This window comes from Passer domesticus, chromosome 2, assembly GCF_036417665.1.
Source record: "Passer domesticus isolate bPasDom1 chromosome 2, bPasDom1.hap1, whole genome shotgun sequence".
In the NCBI taxonomy this organism is placed as follows: domain Eukaryota; kingdom Metazoa; phylum Chordata; class Aves; order Passeriformes; family Passeridae; genus Passer; species Passer domesticus.
Genome location: NC_087475.1, coordinates 124,308,514 through 124,326,713, shown reverse-complemented (window position 1 = coordinate 124,326,713; position 18,200 = coordinate 124,308,514). Strand labels below are relative to the sequence as shown.

General features: G+C 37.9%; 1 long non-coding RNA gene across 3 annotated transcripts in view; it reads right to left on the bottom strand.

Moving 5' to 3' along the window:
- The window catches only part of LOC135295043 (uncharacterized), a 332,142-nt gene that overhangs the window by 146,405 nt on the left and 167,537 nt on the right, over positions 1-18,200 (bottom strand). For all 3 annotated transcript variants that reach the window (XR_010357090.1, XR_010357091.1, XR_010357092.1), the window contains exon 2: positions 11,552-11,671. This is a non-coding gene — a long non-coding RNA (uncharacterized LOC135295043). The remainder of the gene's footprint in view (positions 1-11,551; positions 11,672-18,200) is intronic.

Sequence of the window (18,200 nt, the reverse complement as noted above, 5' to 3'; positions counted from 1 at the left end):
TGCAAATGTGAATCACAGCAATGCAGGTATTCAATTGGTGGAAGAGCATTTCTTTACAGCAACTGAACCAACCCAAGAGTTTTCTCACTTTCACCCTTTGATCCTCTTCCCTTTCCCACAAGGGAGTGTGAGCAAACAGCTGCTTGGGGTTTATTTGACACCAAACCACAAAACCACAAAATAAACACATTTCAGCTAGGGAAACAGAAAATAGAAACTGGACTTCTTCAGGTCCCTGGGAAAGCAGCTCTTCAAAACCTGATATGAATATATTTGATATATACACTTTTAGAAATAAGACCACACATGGGAATTTTGCATCCTAATTTTGCACAGGCCTGATAAGAGCACATTTTCTAGGAGATGTGAGACACTGACATCCCTGAGACAGCCTGAGCACTCAGGTGAACCAGGAGGGTTAATGAGGGGTTCACATGCTCTCCATTCAGGTGTCTGAATACCAGCACATCTTGGTCCTTGTGGACATACTATGAATACAAAACCTAAGTTAATGACATTTATTTACACCTATGCTGACATTTTTCTGTATGCAGAGGAAAATCATCAACATATTTTCTTAAAGGTCAAAAGCCTTTGCATAATATATTTCACTGCATGGAATGGATACCCTCTGATATAATTCAATGGCTGTGTTTACCCTAAAATACTGATTCTTTACCCTTTTTAATGTATTGGTGTGTTTTCCTTATTTCCCATTTTGGAATCATAGTTTTTATTCTCTCATCATGTAGAATATGCTTACTTTTTTGTTTGAGTTGATATACTTTAATTTTCATGGTTGCCCTATCCATTTTCTCTATCAACATTTATCATATTGTGATGAATACTACAAGTAATGTATACACCTTCAAAAATAGTATCCTCCTTGTTTCTCTCTGCAGATTTCCTTTTACTTACATATTCTTAGATATTAAAGACACCACCATTTTTTCCTTCATCTGGTGGAATTGATACTAAGGTTTTTTAAATTAATTCAGCATTTTTCTTTAGGGATCCCACTTCTGTACCCTTGTTTCTGAAAAAGCAAACTGCAGTGAGATGTTCTGTAGCAAGCAGAACATCAGGGGAAGAGACTTGACTGCTGTACCAGTACAAGGATGGAATTAGATATTTTTATTTTAATCAGGTATATTGTTCCCAATCTGCTATGATATCTGCTGCTCAGCCTCTAAGGTTGTCCCAATCAACTCTTGCATACAAAACAACAGGGAAAACCTTATTCCAGATGGCTGAGAGACAAAACTTAGGTGAGGTCAGAATTAAACAGAGAAGGGGAAAAAATGTAGTAGAAATTGCACCATTTACAGTCTTTGTCAATCTCATCGTTTTTAATTTAAATACAGGGAAGTAGTTTACAACTACTTCAGACTTCTTGTTTATCCTTTTGCAGTATTAGCCTTTGTCTTTTAATTAATTTATCAATTTTATTTAATTTAATATATCTTGTTTATTATTTTGATAATGTATTCAATGTATTATTATACTATTAATTTATCATTATATTTTATATAATAAATAATAATTATTATATTATTATAATGAGTAAATATTTAGCACACCCCTTCAAAGCCCTTTTTCCAAAGCATCCCGAGAACCTGGTGACATATACAGCCCTCCTCTCTAAAAACCTAAGTACAATCAAGTCACATTTTGCATTTTCATGAAAACAAAGCAATGGTCAATTCATACTGCCCAGAGTATATTTCTGGGGAGACCAGACTGTTATGGGAAAAAAAAAACCAAAAAACAAACAAGTAATTAATTAGTGACTGAAGACCTTATTTAGGCCTAGAAATTAGGTATAGTTCTCAGGCTAGACTGGTCCCCCACAAATGCCTAAACTGTTTGTGCTTAACACCACCAACTTCTACCTTTGCCAGTTCACAGGCTCTTTTTTTTTTGCAATGATCACTTTCATTACTATTTTCAGTTGCAGAGGTACACGACTTTAAACCAAACTTTCTCTTCTCACCAATATTTTCCTTCCCCAGCTTTCCTGCCACAGTGATTATGGCAATGGCTTTGGTATGAAGCAACAGTGAAAGTACGTTATTAAATTGATATTATTTATAAGGGGTTAAGCTACCTGGGCCCTGAAAATGGTTAAAAAAAGTGACAATATTTATGAAGACTTGAATGAATGAGTGGATTTAGTGTATTAAGTGATTACTCATCTTATTTCTCATGTAAAGAGATTCCTTGAAAAGGCACCAACTAAGGATCAGCCCTGTGCCAGAGCAGGAAAGATTTAAGGGTGCAGAAAAACAATTTTGTTCTGGGATGGAATTTAGAAACACTGTGCAATCTCCACCAAGCCTGAATAATCACAGAAAGAACCAAGCCTTTGAGTTCCTACATGCCAAGGCAGAATTAATATTCCAGACAGAGCAGCAGAGGGAATTTCTTTAGGGGACAGGAATCTTTCCACTCACAGACACGAGTGCACTTGGCACAGTCCTGGAGCAGGGAGGGTATTGAGGCAGAGTTTGAAGCAGAGACAGGAAAGCAGGAGTGCAGCTTTTTCTCTTTCAGAAAAAACAAAAAGTGGACCTGGGCTTGAATCATCCTTCAGGTTTCTGAACAGTGCTTTGGGTCAACAGAGACCTTTCTATAAAAAGGATCACAGAGGGGTGTCCTACTCAAAATTCTGCTGTGAGCTGAAAACATACTAAAAACATACTTTGTAAATAAAGTCGACAATTTACTGTTATTACATCTGAAATGTTTATGATTAATTCACATTTAACTACTGGAGAAATAGAAAATGAGATACTAGGGAAAAGTTTCTTAATAACTGAGTTAAAATCATTATATGCACATACTTTATATCCCTGTTTTGTTTTGGTTTATTTTTCTGGTGTCCTCCATTGCCCCTCTGCATATTAAAATTAATCTCTCTGATGTGTTGGACAGGAGACTCAGCATCCTGGGTCCTCTTCTCTGGGAGGAGTAGGATGTTGGTGATTTCCTTCTCCTCCCCTCTGTGGAATGTGTTTGGGGTCATCTTTCGATATTTTTTTAAGATGTTTTTACACCTTTCTTTATTGGTACACAAGGTGACATTGCATCCAAATATACCATAAAAGGCTTTACCTCTGTGCATGGTCACCTTTCGTTTCTTTGCTTTCCTAAAACTGTTTGTGCTCAGTTCCATGTCTATAATCTATTGGTGCCCTCTCCATTTCCCTTTTCCTAAACATCTCGTGTCTGTACACCTGTAAATACCCACTTGAGAGGAATTGGCTGCAATGCCAGGACTGTCTTGCCCCACATGCATCAGTGTGACACAGTCAGAAATGTCCCAGTCTGCACAGAGTAACTACTCATTGCTAGAATCTGTGTCAAAATCATGGCTATACCCACTAAGACAAGCCAAGGAAAGTGCAAAATACTGCACTTTGGGAGGAAAATATCCAGGAACTGACCAGCTGGAAAGCAGGAATTCCTGGTGCACACCCAGCTGACCATGAGCCAGAAATGCCCTCCCTGAAGGAGGTAAGAGTCAGAGAAAGACCCTTCTTAGAGGTATCTAGACAAGAGGCAAGAGCAAAACATGTGAAATTCCATTTAAATATATACTAAAACTTATTTTTACTATAAGGATGGTGAAACATTGGAGCAGGTTGTCCAGAGATTTAAATCCTTGGAGATATTCAAGATATTCTGCCTGAGCAGGGGTTTGGATGTATAAACTCCACAGACCACTTCCAGCCTTTAGGAGTCTGTGGTGCTGTGAAAAGTGAAATAAATCACACACAGCTTCCTCACAGGCAAGCCAAAACAAACTCCAGGCAGTTCAAGACGAGTTAAGGCAGAGAAAACTTCACACCTTCCCATTTCAGGGGTTTGCTACTTCAATATGTGTGTTTCTATTCTAGGAAATACTGTAATTACTGGGGTACTGAGGCGCTCTTTTGCTTTCATTTAAAAAAAATCTCATGTGTAGATTAATAATATATGAACATATTCTATTTAATTTCCTGTGTATTTCTCTTCACTGTACTTGTAGGATTCTACCCAAAGTAACCTTTGCCACTTTTTAATTAATTTTCTCAAGTTTATTATTTATGCTGTAAGTAATCCACTGCTCATGAATTCTCTGTTTGCACTGAATAAACTCTTCTTGAAGCAGCATGAGAAGCATAAAAGGTTTGACATCAACATTTCAGTATTTTTTATTTACACTTGTTATTTAGCATTTTGGCAATGTGCTCCTCTGGGGCCTTTTACCCACGTCCTCCAAATCAAATAAAAGTCAGGCTTCTGAATAAGGAAGAACTGCTGATCTGACCATGCTGTTGTACACTAGAGCAGTGTCTTTTTCCTTCTGTTTTACAGTAAGAAAAAAACCAGATTATTTTAAAGTTATTCAAAGCATAAAATATTGAGTTGTGCTCAATATTTGTGCTGAGTTTCACAGTCCTCAAGAATTTCACTGTGGTTTGCATTTCATTCTGGAAAGTTTGCATTTCTTTCAGGGAATTTAAGCTCTGTTAAGTTACAAAGAAAAACTTAACAATGCATTTTTAATATGTACCTTTTAAATAGGAGATGGTCTAATTAAATCTTTACTCCCATGTACCCACATTAAATAGCTTAGTGAAATCTCATGTATCCCTAGGAAACCCTAAATAAAAAATCCTGAGATGCATCTAGTGAGTTAAATTCTAATTCTCCTCTGTGGTTAGAGGCAAAACGATGAAAAGATGCAATGATATTTGCCAGTTTGCTCTTTTTTACCCATCAGATCAAGATACGGTGATGTGAACATGTAGATAATGAAACTACCCCTTGCAATTTGTCACCATTAACTGAAGGAACATTCTAAACATACATTATTAAAATTTGTTATTTTTGCACACACCTTAATTTTCCTCCTTGTCATTCTTACATTTTTCAGTTTAACCTACACTTCCCCTTTAGCTGATGCACATGCTGCCCATCTAAAATGCACTTTTGTCTTTTTTTCCTTTCTTCCCTCACAATATTTAATTTACACACAGAATAAAAAATGCAGAAGGTAATAGACATGCAGCTATCAAACCTACTTGGAAAAATATGCTGGCAGCACTCTCATGACAATATTTTGTGCTTTCTTGGTTTTTTTTAAATGAATTCTGTTTGCACCTGATAAGCAGTGGATCACAGAAGCTCATACCTTTCACCACAACAGGAGCATAACAGACTTCATCAACTCCATATTTTGACTTGAGTACAGCAGCTGCTGGAGGTCATTGAGTATTTTTAAATGCAAACTCGTATCTCCTATGAGCAAATTCAGCATATCTACCATGCACCCTGTCTAAATATTCCCAGTCACTTCCTAATTATTTTCAGGATGTTTCCTGGCATGACAGATCATGCTAACAGCTTCATTAACTCTGCTGTGCAGCACCACTGTACGGACAGCGTGCACAGCCTCATCCAGGCAGGAAAAACTGTGCAACTCCCCAGCTTTAACAGAATAAGCATTGCTCTCTCTCAGGATGCTGATGAGATTGGAAAACTGTTTCAGGTGAAGCCATCAGAACATTAATACAAACTGTTCTGTGTGCAGTTATTTTTCAGCAGTTGTGCCTGTGCATAGCACTGTTGCTTCATTAAAGAAATCTGATAATGATGCCTTTGACATGGTTCCTTCATTTACAGATTACACAATAATGGAGTATGGTGGTCTCTGTTGGTAATCTTGAAAATTTCATTCAATTCATGTTTAACTGTGAAAGATCTGATTTTTTCAGTAAATATTTACCTAAACACTCGGTGACGGAGCACAGTAAATTTTTATCTAAACACTCACAAACACTGAATATAATAGATGGTGTAGAGACAGCACATTCTTTTCTTCCAGCAGTCTCCAAAATTTCAAGTTCATTCATTCACCTTTCCAAAGCTAAATTTCTGTAGCTATGGATTACCCCAAGTAATATTTGCTGCATAGAGAAACACTTATCCTTTACTGTACGACCTAAATTAATTTGCCAGGAATTATTCTTCCTGATAAATTACAATAAATAGCAGTAATCTATGTTTCAGGATTTTCTATTATTAGTGGGCTCACCTGTGTTACAGCCTCTTAACCCAAGTGGTGAGTTGTACACAGTCAATAAAATTGCAAACTTAACAATATTTTAAAGAAGAAAAACAAAAAAAAAAAAGAAAAGCATTGAGACATTTGCTTTGATACCCTATTTAAAATATAAAATGCAAGGTTTTTAAAGGAAAGATCAGCACAAGAAAAAGTTACCCTGTTCATAAAAAAACACACAACTGACCCAAAGTATTTCATGTTTACATTCCAACACCTTTTAAGAATAAAGTTCATGCCTGAGCTGATCTGTTCTCCAAGGCAGTGGGTTGTTTTTTATTTTTTCTACCTGCTGGCAAAGTGCTATGTCAGACTTGATTATCCAGTCGAGTTTACACAACCTTGTCTTGACTCAGTTCATTTTGTGTGCAGTCCATGCATTGATGAATTGCATAATCAAACTGGGACAGCATCAAAGGGGAATCACCTTCTGGCCAAGCCTGAGAGAACTGTGTTCAGTCATCTCCAGCTGAAGTCACAAAGCCAAACTCAGCTCTGGCAGAAACAGGCAGGCCTCCACTAAATCAATAAGATAATCAAAGCTTTATAATTAGATCAATGCAAAGAGCAGCAGCAAGGCCAGGCAAAAATCTGTACTGGACCTAGGTCCAGGTATATCCAGGGCTGAGTTTGTCCTAGGAATTTTTTATGCCTTTGAACAGATGCAGTAAGGCAGAAATTCAGAGCATTTATGGATTCTGCTGTTCCCGGCCAAAGAATATCAGATTTCACTGTTAACTGATACTTCAACTTTCTCTGGCTAATGAGCACATCAACCACAAACCCCATCTCAAGTCTGATGTACTCACTGAATGTAGGATGTAATTTTATTTTCAGAGAGGTAGAAAATAATAAAATTTAAAATAATCAATAATCAATAATCAAATAACAAAATTTGAGTCTATCAAGACATATTCATCAGACAATCCTCAATATCTGCAGTCTGGGCACTCTATTAATGAAATAATAATTAAGAAGCTCAGGAAGAGCTTCTGAATGATAAGGTTTTGTGTAGAGATTTTGAAAACTTTTAAGAGTGTAAGATGTTTTCTTATGTTTCTTTTTGTGACTAGAGAAGGAAAATACTGACAATACATTATTTTAGCCCTGATGTAATTCCCTCAGGAGAAAGAAAAAGGAAAGAAAAAGAGTCTGATTTCAGAAAAGTCTTCACCATAAGAAGCAGGGAATTGTATACAGAACTGTATATTCTGCAGTGTGTAATGTTCTTATCTTCGCTTTGTCTGGAAATGTTCTTTGAACTCAAAGGCATCTTCTCAAGAATCAGAGTCCCATCATGCTGGGACCTGTGAATGGACAGAAAATTGCACTTCCCTTGACTGCAGAACTGTGTATGAGCACACTGACTCCTGTGTGACATTAAACGACTCTGAACAAATCCAGCATTATTTTGTCTGCTGTAACCAAATTTAAGTTCTGTATTTCAAAAATCACCTGCTCCAAATTTTTCACTTAAAACAGAAATCTTTTCTCTTCTGTTCTCCAGGTGTGAAAATCTCAATGCTACTAAAGTATTCCTCTAATATCAGGAAGAGACAAGACAGAAAATTAGTCACCTTGAGTGGAAACCTGAGTCAGTGCAGGGTATGTGATTTTGCTGAGGTAAAGCAGAATTTGCAGCTTTCAAGGTCTGCCTTGAGAATTGTTGTTTAGAGGAAATTGAGACAAATGTGTTGCTCTGCCAATAGCATTAAGATAAAAGGAGGCTTGTATTAAACACGAGTGCTCCACTTAGATCATGCACCCGGTTAAAGCTGGCCATCTCAACCTCCCCATCGAGCAAAGAGGCCACCCTGATCCTTTTCTCAGCAGTCTGGCTGATTTGAGCTGTAGCAATTTCTGGACTACAAATGTTCTGAGCTGATTTGGGCTGGCTGCACTTTAATCGAGGCCAGAAGGCATTAACTATTTCACTGCTGCTTCATCGTGCAAAATTCATCCCAAGTGCCCCCTCTTGTGACAACACACAGACCCAAAGTGCTGGCAAAAGTGGCCAGGAGGTAACTGTACAAAAACATCAGTAAAAGCCATCAGAAGAAAAGGAAAAACCCAACTACATGCATTATTCTTCCCCCTTTGAACAGACAAAAATATTTACAGTTTTCAAAGTACTAAGTCACACTTTGAGACATATCAAGACAAGCCTTTTAGAAGCCTTTTAATTTAGGATGCCTAAGTGACAATACATGAATCCCAGTGAGTGGCAGTGGGGTTCCTCACATGATTAAGAACTAATCAGTGAGCTCAGCTCTGATCCCTGCTTCATGTGCCAGCCAAGGCACATGGAGATCAGGGATCAGTGTGGCACAAAGGGCTGGTGCAGCAGGGACTGCTCAGAGAGCAGCCTGAGGATCGCCCGCTGCGAGGATTGAACTCCCCCAAAGGACGGGGCAGTGGCAGCCTGGCAGGGAGGGACCAAATGAGAAAGAAAGAAAGTTTCTTGAACAAACCAGGCAGGCTGAGAAGGGCAGGGTGAGAAACGAGGCTGCTTATTAAATTGGAGAACTTAAAGTAACAGAGAGTTCAATTTTTTCAGAAGGTCTGTAGCAGCCAACCGAGATACATCTTAAATGAACACTATCAGCTCATGCCTGCCCACATCCCTACCCCACCAAACCTTCTTTCTTCTCATCCTATAAAGGAAAAAGCTCCCCCATAACATCATAACATTCCCCAAAATGTATCTGGAATATAAAAAGACTCAAATTTATACTCCTGGGAGTAGAGGAGTATACCGAATTCTGAATATTTCTGCCTTGTGATGAGATCTAAGCTTTTTCCTGGGTGTTATCAGTGGAAAAGGAAACAGTTCATGTGCAGGCTGCCTGAGGAATTGAAAACTTTTAAGAAGCAGCTGGAAAAGGTGTCAAGCAAGGGATTACAGCAGATTAACCTCAAAAGATTTCATTCTTCTCAGGTCTGCCTATTCACAGTTAGGTACCACAGACCGGCTATAAATAGATGTACACTAGAGGCAGCAGTTTTTCAAGATACATGGATATCCTTGGCCACCTATCTGGGAGGAGAATCAATCCCCCTTTTGTACTAAGCTTCCCTTTAGCTCTCCTTTCCCAACTTGTTAAAAACAAACCTCGGAAAAAACACACAGCAAATCTCTTGGAACACCCATATGCACACACACAAATGTACAGGATATATATCCCCTTCCTGCTGGATTTCCACAGCATGCATTGAATTTACTGCTGTATCTTCCAGAGCATTGACTGCATAATTTAACACACCTGTAATTATTACCCTGATCCTCTAGGAGATTGTCCAGCAAAGGACATCAGCAGATAAAAACCAAAGTTTTTTAAAATATTTTTTCAATAGCAGACATAATTTGGTCAGTAATTTCTACAAAGAAACTTGGCTATACTCACAGGTCACACATAATTAACTTGTTTTACACATTCAGCATTCAAAGCCAAACTTGTTTTGACAAGACACAACAGAGAGGCTCCTGGAGATCTGAAATTCTCCCTAGGACCTGCAGATTGTCAGTACTTCTGACATATATTTTAACTCACAACCTCAAGAGTTCAAAATCAAATATTTTGTTTACTGACACCCTTGTTAAGCTTTACCAGCCAGCTTAAAATTTAAGCTGTTTCCAACAACTGGCACAACATAGAGATACATTTATTTTAAGACACATATTACATATGCTTAAAAGTGGAAAATATAAAAATATTCTTCTCCCCTCCCCTCCGAACAGATTGGTCACCAAAAGAATTTTAAATCCTGTTAAGAGGAATTTGTGCATGGAAAAAAAATACTCCTGTTATGTGCAGTTTAATTAATCACCTCCATAAAGCTCAAGGCCATCTGTTCAATGCATGGTGAGGAGAAAAAGGAGGAGATGAGACTGGAGAAGACAATTGTGGTGGGATTCAAGTGCACTTAGTGCGGCAGTTGCAATACACAGATACTTGGCTAGAACATATAAGAGAATATTCTTATACTTAAAAGAAATGCTCACAGAGAATACAAAAATATGTTTAGGGGGAAAAAATTGCTAAAGCAATAGTAGGTTCTGTTACAGCAGCAATCAATTTTCTACTTGAAATGCTGACAAAACCTTGAGTGCAAAATTCAGCTCTGATAGTGATCACCCAGCCTGGCCCGCATTCCAGGACATGGAATGGGTGGGTTTACTGGAAACTGCCTCCTGAAATCTTCATTTTGTCCCAGTCTGGCAAATTCTTTGCAAATATAAGAGCCAAAATGTCACCTTCAATCTCACTTCAAGTAATATATCACCCATATTTCACATGGAAGTAACACATTATTATAAAGTTGCATCTATTTCTGAAGCCTACTGATCCCAGCAGCAAGCAGAGGCATATTAACTTTGGGATTTTTATCTGTTGGAGAAACAAAGCTACATAAGAAAATTGAGAATTCAGTCTCATCTTCTATTCTTCCAAAATGGGTAATTCATTCCCTGAATAATAAATGTCATAATTTCTCCACCAAGGTTATGTTTAAAGCCCTATTATCTGATACAATTTCCAAAAAATAACTATATACAGTCAAACTACTATTTCCACTACATAATTTGATATGGCAAAGCACATATTAACCTTTCTTTTATGCCCTCCACACAAAAAATTAGTGTTCCACTGCATTCTCTGGCAAAATTGTTAAGCAGTGTACATATTAATATAATTGACATGTTGAATTGATACTTGAAACAGCTCACAGCTGGTAGCTTGCTGAGTGAGATTTTATTATTTTTCACATCACAAAATGCTGTCTCAGAGAATTTTCCTTATGTGCACGTTTTTTGCTTTGGAAAAACTAACAACTGGCAGGCTTTTGAAGTGTTGCACAATAATTAATGACTCTGATTTACATGTCTACAGGACATTACACAGACACATGTCAGGCTGTAACCCTGAGTAATTAAAAACTGTGATTCCCCCATCATCAGGATTGGATTTGCACATAACAGATACCAAGAGCCAAAATTTTGACCCAGCTCAGTGATGGCAGGCAACGTGACAGACTTTCCACCAAAATATTCTCTGCACATGGCAGGGAATCAGCCAGCCCACTGCTCACAGGGGAAGTCAAGGCATCACCTGATGCATTTTTGGGATAAACCAGAGCTGGCAGAGGGTGCTGCTTGCAGCTCAACGCTTTTGAGCTGTGTGGTTGCAATTCCTGTCCCTTGGCACCAGGAACATCAAAGCCAAACCCCCTTTTTATTGAGCCAGAGCCCAACAGCAGCTGGCAAAGCATCCCAACCCTGAAAACCTCCCCAGACTTCGGTTTTTAAGTAAACCTGCAAACGCACTAAGCTTACTTTTATTTTTTCTGATTTTCTGAGGGGGGTTGGGTTTCTTTGTTTCAAGCTCTTCCTTACATCTGACCTTTAATATTTTTTTCAACAAATGCAATAAACTTTGGACTTACCAAACCAGCTTGACAGAGTTTTTCACCTTGTGACAGTTTTTTCCCACCTTGCAGCAAATACATCCCAGGCTGGAGCAGTCCAAATACTTCATTCAGCTTTCTTCTCTAAGATTTGAATACCTTTTACATAAAAAAATAATATAGAAAATATGAAAATAGGGCAGTCATCTTTGAGCTTGCATTTTAAAAATAGCAATCTGAATTGTGTGGTTTTTGTGCTCTCTCCCTCCCCAGCAATGTCACATTTCTTTTTTGCTTAAGGAAGCTTGGGAAGAACAGAGTGTGGTATGTAAAGCACCCCTGAAGTCTTGCACTTCTTCTCTACATCTACCTCATTTAGGAATGCATTTTCTCATCTCTGCTATTAACAATATCTCATATGGGTTGCAAATGCCATTATTAAATATTCATTTTTTAAAAAGAAAAATTATTCTCAAAGAAATCCAAGGAAAACCACTCACTTTAAACATTGCATTTCAAGTAAGAATTTTTCTATCTGACAAATAAAACAGTTTTTCTAAAAGCACATAAACCAAACCTGGTGGGTGAGTCACAAAGAGCTCACAAAAGTGTGTTTTTACAGGTTTATAGTTGAGATCTAGTTAAACTTGACAGTTTCCTTTAAATTAAATTACTAAGTTAGAGATCATAGCATAAATAGTGCTTGATAAAAAATAGCTTTCTTATTCTCTAAAAAATGCTCAGAATTAGGGAAAAGAGATTTACTTTTCAGCTGAATGAAATAGATCTATCAAGGTAAAAAAGAAAAAGTGGATACAATATGAGAAAGCAGCTCTGCATTCATTTCAACTGTATGTTCTAGGGTGATAAAGGACTTTTTTCCTTGACTTTTTCTCATGCTACACAGGCCAATTTTAAGACTCTCTCTGACTGCACATGCCAATTTAATTTTTTATAACAACATGAGAAGGAAAAATGCATGATTAATAAGAAAAGGGAAGCAAGGAAATTTTACTAAATCAACAATTATTTTGACCCAAGGACAAGAGGAAAATTATTGGCACAGACTCATAGCAGGATGTCTCTTCCTCAATAAATACCTCCATGATCTCCTTGCTTAAAGCAAAATCGAGTTGTGTTTATCTGTTAAATTAATTATCAATTAATGAATTCTATGTATTTATAAACTTCATTATTAGTATGATATCCTTCATAGTATTCACTCCTTTCCTAATAATTAAATGTTTGTGTGTGTCCCCAAAGCTATTAAAAAGATATCCACAGGAGTAATTATGAGGACATTCCAGTCCCTTTTACCTCAGAAGAGATAAGAGATTTTCATGAAAGTGTTTTGAAATGTCTTTCACCATTTCAGAGCTCATAGATTTTTATTAAAATAACAATAAAATTACAACAGCTAAATGGTCATTCCAGCTCTAAAACATTTAAGATTTTTAAACACATAAAACAGGAGGGAATAAATTCCTGTAGGAGAGAACACTTTCAAATCGGGTGTCATGATGACAGGAAAGCTGAAATCCATGGTTGTGAGCAGCCTGACTGCAGCAGCCTGGTGACAAATGAAGCTGGACAGGCTGAAGGTACCATTTGGGAATGGGATTTGGGCTGGTTCCTCCACAAAGACTGATTAATGCTGGAACTGAGGGAGGAAATGAAATCACTTTCAGCAATTCTCCTGATTCTGCATCACTTGTCTGAAAGCTGGGAACTGCAATGTGTAATTTTGGTGCTGGAAGTCTCCTTTAATTATAAACTGAGGGGAAGGTGGACAGGTCTGGAAGTGTAATGCCTTAACTGATCCTTGCTTGTCATTTGCAACTGATCCTTGCAAATGCCAGGGATCTGGGATATTAGATTCTGCTGCCTTCCTTAGAGAGACAAATCCTTTTCATCTTAGCACCCACCAGCAAGGACACTGCTCACAGCTGGCAGTGACAAGTGAGGGGTTCCAGCCTTTTGTTCCCTCGTGCTGCTCATTCAGGGCCATATTCTGTTCTCAGAACTTCCAGTTAAACCAGAGTGAGAGAGTGCTTCTTGAGATTAGCACTGAAATGGAACCCCCAAAACATGCACTGGTTTTTAAAAATATACCACTTTCAGTTTTAATTTAGTCAGCTCATGTTTACAATGGATCTCAATGGTCTTAGAGGTCTTTTCCACCCTAAAAGATACCATGATATTTACATTATATGTTCTTATATTCTCTCGTATTTTCCGTACCAACCTGAGCTATTTAGGACGTGTGCTACCATATATAACGTGTTGTATGAAACACAGTTTCATATCATTATAGGGAAGGAGCTACAAATACTTCTTTAGGAACCTGACCATCAGAATGTTGCATCAAAAATAACTATACAGGCGATGACATGAACATTACATCAATCTATATAAAAGAGCAATAATGAATATTAGACAAGATATTTACATATCATAGCAAAGCAGAGGTAAAGGAATATCTCAATTATTAAAAGCTTTCCAACAAAAGAGGATGCTGTTGTCATTGACTTTTGACTTCATACTGTCACAGTGGTGTGGTAAGATGTCACAATGTTAAAAGATCAAACACTTTGAATAACTGGTCTTCACTGTATTATTGAATATTTAGAGAATAAAACTCAAGGTTTACATTCAAGAATATCTCTATCTATCCAAGCAGCAAGACAAAAAAAAGCCATTATCAAACTTAATTATATTTCTTACTGAAAATCAATTAGTGAAGCAGTTATCTTGAGATTAGATGAAGAGCCAAGCTGAAATGCTGTGATTATAATCACATGGCCCAACTAAAGGCTGCCAGACAGGAGAGGCATACCCTTTCTCCCCCTTTGTATCCCCTATGTCTCAAGGTCAACATTAAAACCACTTTTTAGGATCTTCTTCTTCACCTTTTAATGTCTTCCTACCAAATAATCTCATCAAAATACTCCTCTGAACAGCTATTCTCTGATAATTTCTGTTTTCATTCACTTAGGAAAAAAAAACCCAAATAAATAACAGAAAATTTCCCTTCTTCCTCCAAAAAATATTTAAGAAACAAAAATCGCATGTGATTTGTGATTCCCAAGTAAATATATTTCCGGATTTTAAAAGCAGTGCAATTCCATCTGCTCCATCTCTGTGCAGCTCCAGCATTCAGGGGGAATATGTGAGAAACCTGTCAACGCTGAGCAAGAGGAGGAGGAATATGGTATTATCACAGAATTTCACTGAATTTCCTAACTAGGCATAAACAACTGAGTCTAATACCCACAGGAAAGAAAATATTGCACTTTTATTGGGTATTTTTTTCAGCAGAGAAGCACCCACAACAGGAAGTACAATGGGGAATAAATTAGGACACGGACGTTTTAAAGGTCCCTCACCTGAAGTATTGATGCCCCACAGAACCAGAATATCAGACTTGAGCAGTGGAAGGTAACAGGGGGAGTGACACACACAGTAACTAAACAAAAAGTTGAAATACAGCTACAAGAATCCCCACACTGAGTTATTCCCATACTGAGTCATCTTTTTTCCTTGGATTTAAACTGCCTCTTAAGTAAGATTATCACAGGGTTGCCAAATCCTTTAAAATTTTATTTTTATTTAAAAGCCTGTGAAGGGTCAAATGGTTATTTGCTTGGGAATCCTTAAGCCAAATACTTTTTTACACTTAATATTGTACAGAAAAAAATATGTCTGGTTCTTTGTACAAAACACTTTATCTGTTTGAATAGGAGCAGGAAGGAGGGAGATGCTCACAGCTTCAACTGTCATCACCACAGGGAGCATGAAAAAAAACCACATTTGACCTCCTGCTGTCTATTTTCTACATTAGACCTGCAGAATTTCTGCTGAAAATACACAATGGCAACAAAGGATTTGGATGCAATACAGACCACTGGATATGACAACAGAAAAGGCCAATTCTTAAATGCACGTTATAAGAGCCTCTACTGGTTGAATGGCTCGATGAATGGTCTGCTCTGCATTTTTCTCATGATCTTTTAGAATGATCAATATTGCATTGAAACAACCGTCTTGTTCTCAAGTCATTCTGATAAAAATTAGGCTTACAATATCAGTACTTGGATTTTAATTGGTTGTCAGAACCTCTCTCCTTTTATTTGTACAGATATTTACAGGGCATTACCATTTCCCAGAACTGTGACAATAGGGTGTAATATGACCATCCTTTCTTCTATCATTCTTTTGATGGGAGATATCTTAAATAGACTAACAGACACATTAAACTGCACTAACCTCCACTACAGAAAGGATGAAACCATGCTGCACATCACCAGCCTTCAAGGACAAACCTTAAAGGGCTCTCTCTGTCCTGCTTTGAGCCCTAAACTTATCATTCATAATGAACTTTTCTGCCAACAGGCACAACTGTCAACAGGTGACAAATCATTGCATCAAGTGGCAATTTTTCACTTTTGTTTCTCCACTTTCCTCTCTGGCATCCTCTTATAGGATATATATTTGCTGCAGAAATGAATGTGTGATGTATTACCAGCCCTTAATTTCCCCAAATTCACTTTCCAAATGACACAATGAACTCTAGGTTTTGCTCTTTCATGGGCAGAGAGTGATAGGACAAGGGGGAATGGTTTTAAACTAAAAGGGAAGAGATTTAGATTAAATGTTAGGAGGAAAAACTTTACTCAGAGGTTAGCAAGGCACTGGAAGAAGCTGCTGAACCTGTTGACAGATTTTCACTTCAACAGAGAGCAGAGGTTCAGAAGGTAGGAGATTTGATAGCTGACACTTGCAGGGGACTTCCCCAGCCAACATGGGCTACCCTGGAAGTACAACAGGTTTTGGGATATAGAAATGCACACCTGTGTTGCAGGGATCCTGGGAAGCAACCAAGGGAAACTTTGAGGAGAGAGAGAGAAAGAGCGAGAGAAAGAGAGAGAGATGGATGCACGCAAGAATAACAGTTTCATAAAAAACCTTGCTACATTTGCTGTTCACAGAATGCTTGATGTTTTAAATAAGAAGCTACATATTTTGCATGGTCTAAAAAAAGCCAAACAAAACCTTTGGGAACCAAGTACTATCATGGCCAAGCAGATAAGGACTCATCCTTTCGTGTCAGGGACTTTCACAGGTGTGTGACCTAAGTGCCATTGTATTTTGGATTATTTTCAGCTGACATTGATCTTGAACAGCTGTCGTGAACATTCCCATATAATTCCTCCTTCCTGGAGTTCCATTAGTAGGCCCAAGGTTTATTGGAGAGTTCAGGAGATCTGCTCCTAAAGAGATGCATCTTTCTGCAGGCAACTATGCTGTAGTTCTCTTAGCATTATTTCAAAAAAATATTTAAGGGAAAAAACATTAATTTCTTTCTGGGATATCATCTGTGATCATCCTAGAAGCCAGACCTGGCCTTTATGTAAGGAACACCAGAATTATCCTTCCCCTGTCCAAACTCAGAGCCTTCTCCAGGCCTCATTGTTCTGCAGAAATTAATCCTTTGCCTTTTAAAATGTGTATTTTTTTGAGCTCTTCCACTAAACCAGGTTGTTCAAAGCCCCATCCAACTTGACACATTCACACAGCAAGCAAATATCTAAAATGCACACTTTGTTTCCAGAAAGCAACAAAGAAATGTGCACAAGCCATTTTTGATTATGTACCTGATCACACCTTCCCTTCCCACTAAAATTTCCACTAAATCCAAAACTCGGCATTCTACCTCTTCTGGCCATTTCTCTCTCAATTATTCCAACTTCCTGATTGTACTACCAACATAATTTGAGGAAGAAAAACCAAATGGCAGAGGCAGAACTGTGAAAGATGGGACAAGGGATGTCATTAGCCCTTGTCACATCCAGAATAAAGAAGAGATCAAATTCAAAACTACCTGAGAGAATAGTAGTATTTGTACAGATTATCTTAGACCATCATGAACAAGCAAACACAGAAGTGAGTGTTGTTTGTGCTTGATTTTTATGTCTTAACATTAATAATGCTTTTAAGTTGGATTTTCTTTTGTTGTTGTAAAGATTAATAAATCAAGAAACACACCTAAGCAATGCTGTAGCAGCTTTCACAGGCACTGGGCAATTATGCTTGTGGAGAAGATAAATAGGGAAACTGTTTGAGCAGGATAAAACAATAACAAAGAAATGTGCACAAGCCCCTTTTGATTATGTACATGATCACACCTTCCCTTTCCACTAAAATTTCCACTAAATCCAAAATACAGCGTTCTACCCACTGACATTAACAGTGCTTTTAAGTGGGATTTTTGTTGGAAACTTTAATAATTTGTAGGAAAAATTAATAAATCAAGAAACACACCTAAGCAATGCTGTAGCAGCTTTCACACACACTGGGCAATTATGCTCATGGAGAAGACAAACAGGGAAACTGTTTGAGCAGGATGAAATACTAAATTTCCCACGATGAAGGATTTGCTGCTGCCTGGCAGTGGAGTGAGAGAGCGATGGGGAAGGGAACCAGGAGGGAATTCCACACGTGATTTACTGACACTCAGAGAGCATTTACAGCCATTAAGGCAATTCTTCCGGCAGAGGCACCCAGGGGATTCCTCTGATGCTTCCACTGGGATTGTCAGGAGTGAATCCTCACAGCTCCACGGGGCTACTGTGCTTTGACTGCTTGCATTGTTGTCCCTCTCTCCTGCACATAAATGTAATTCTTATTA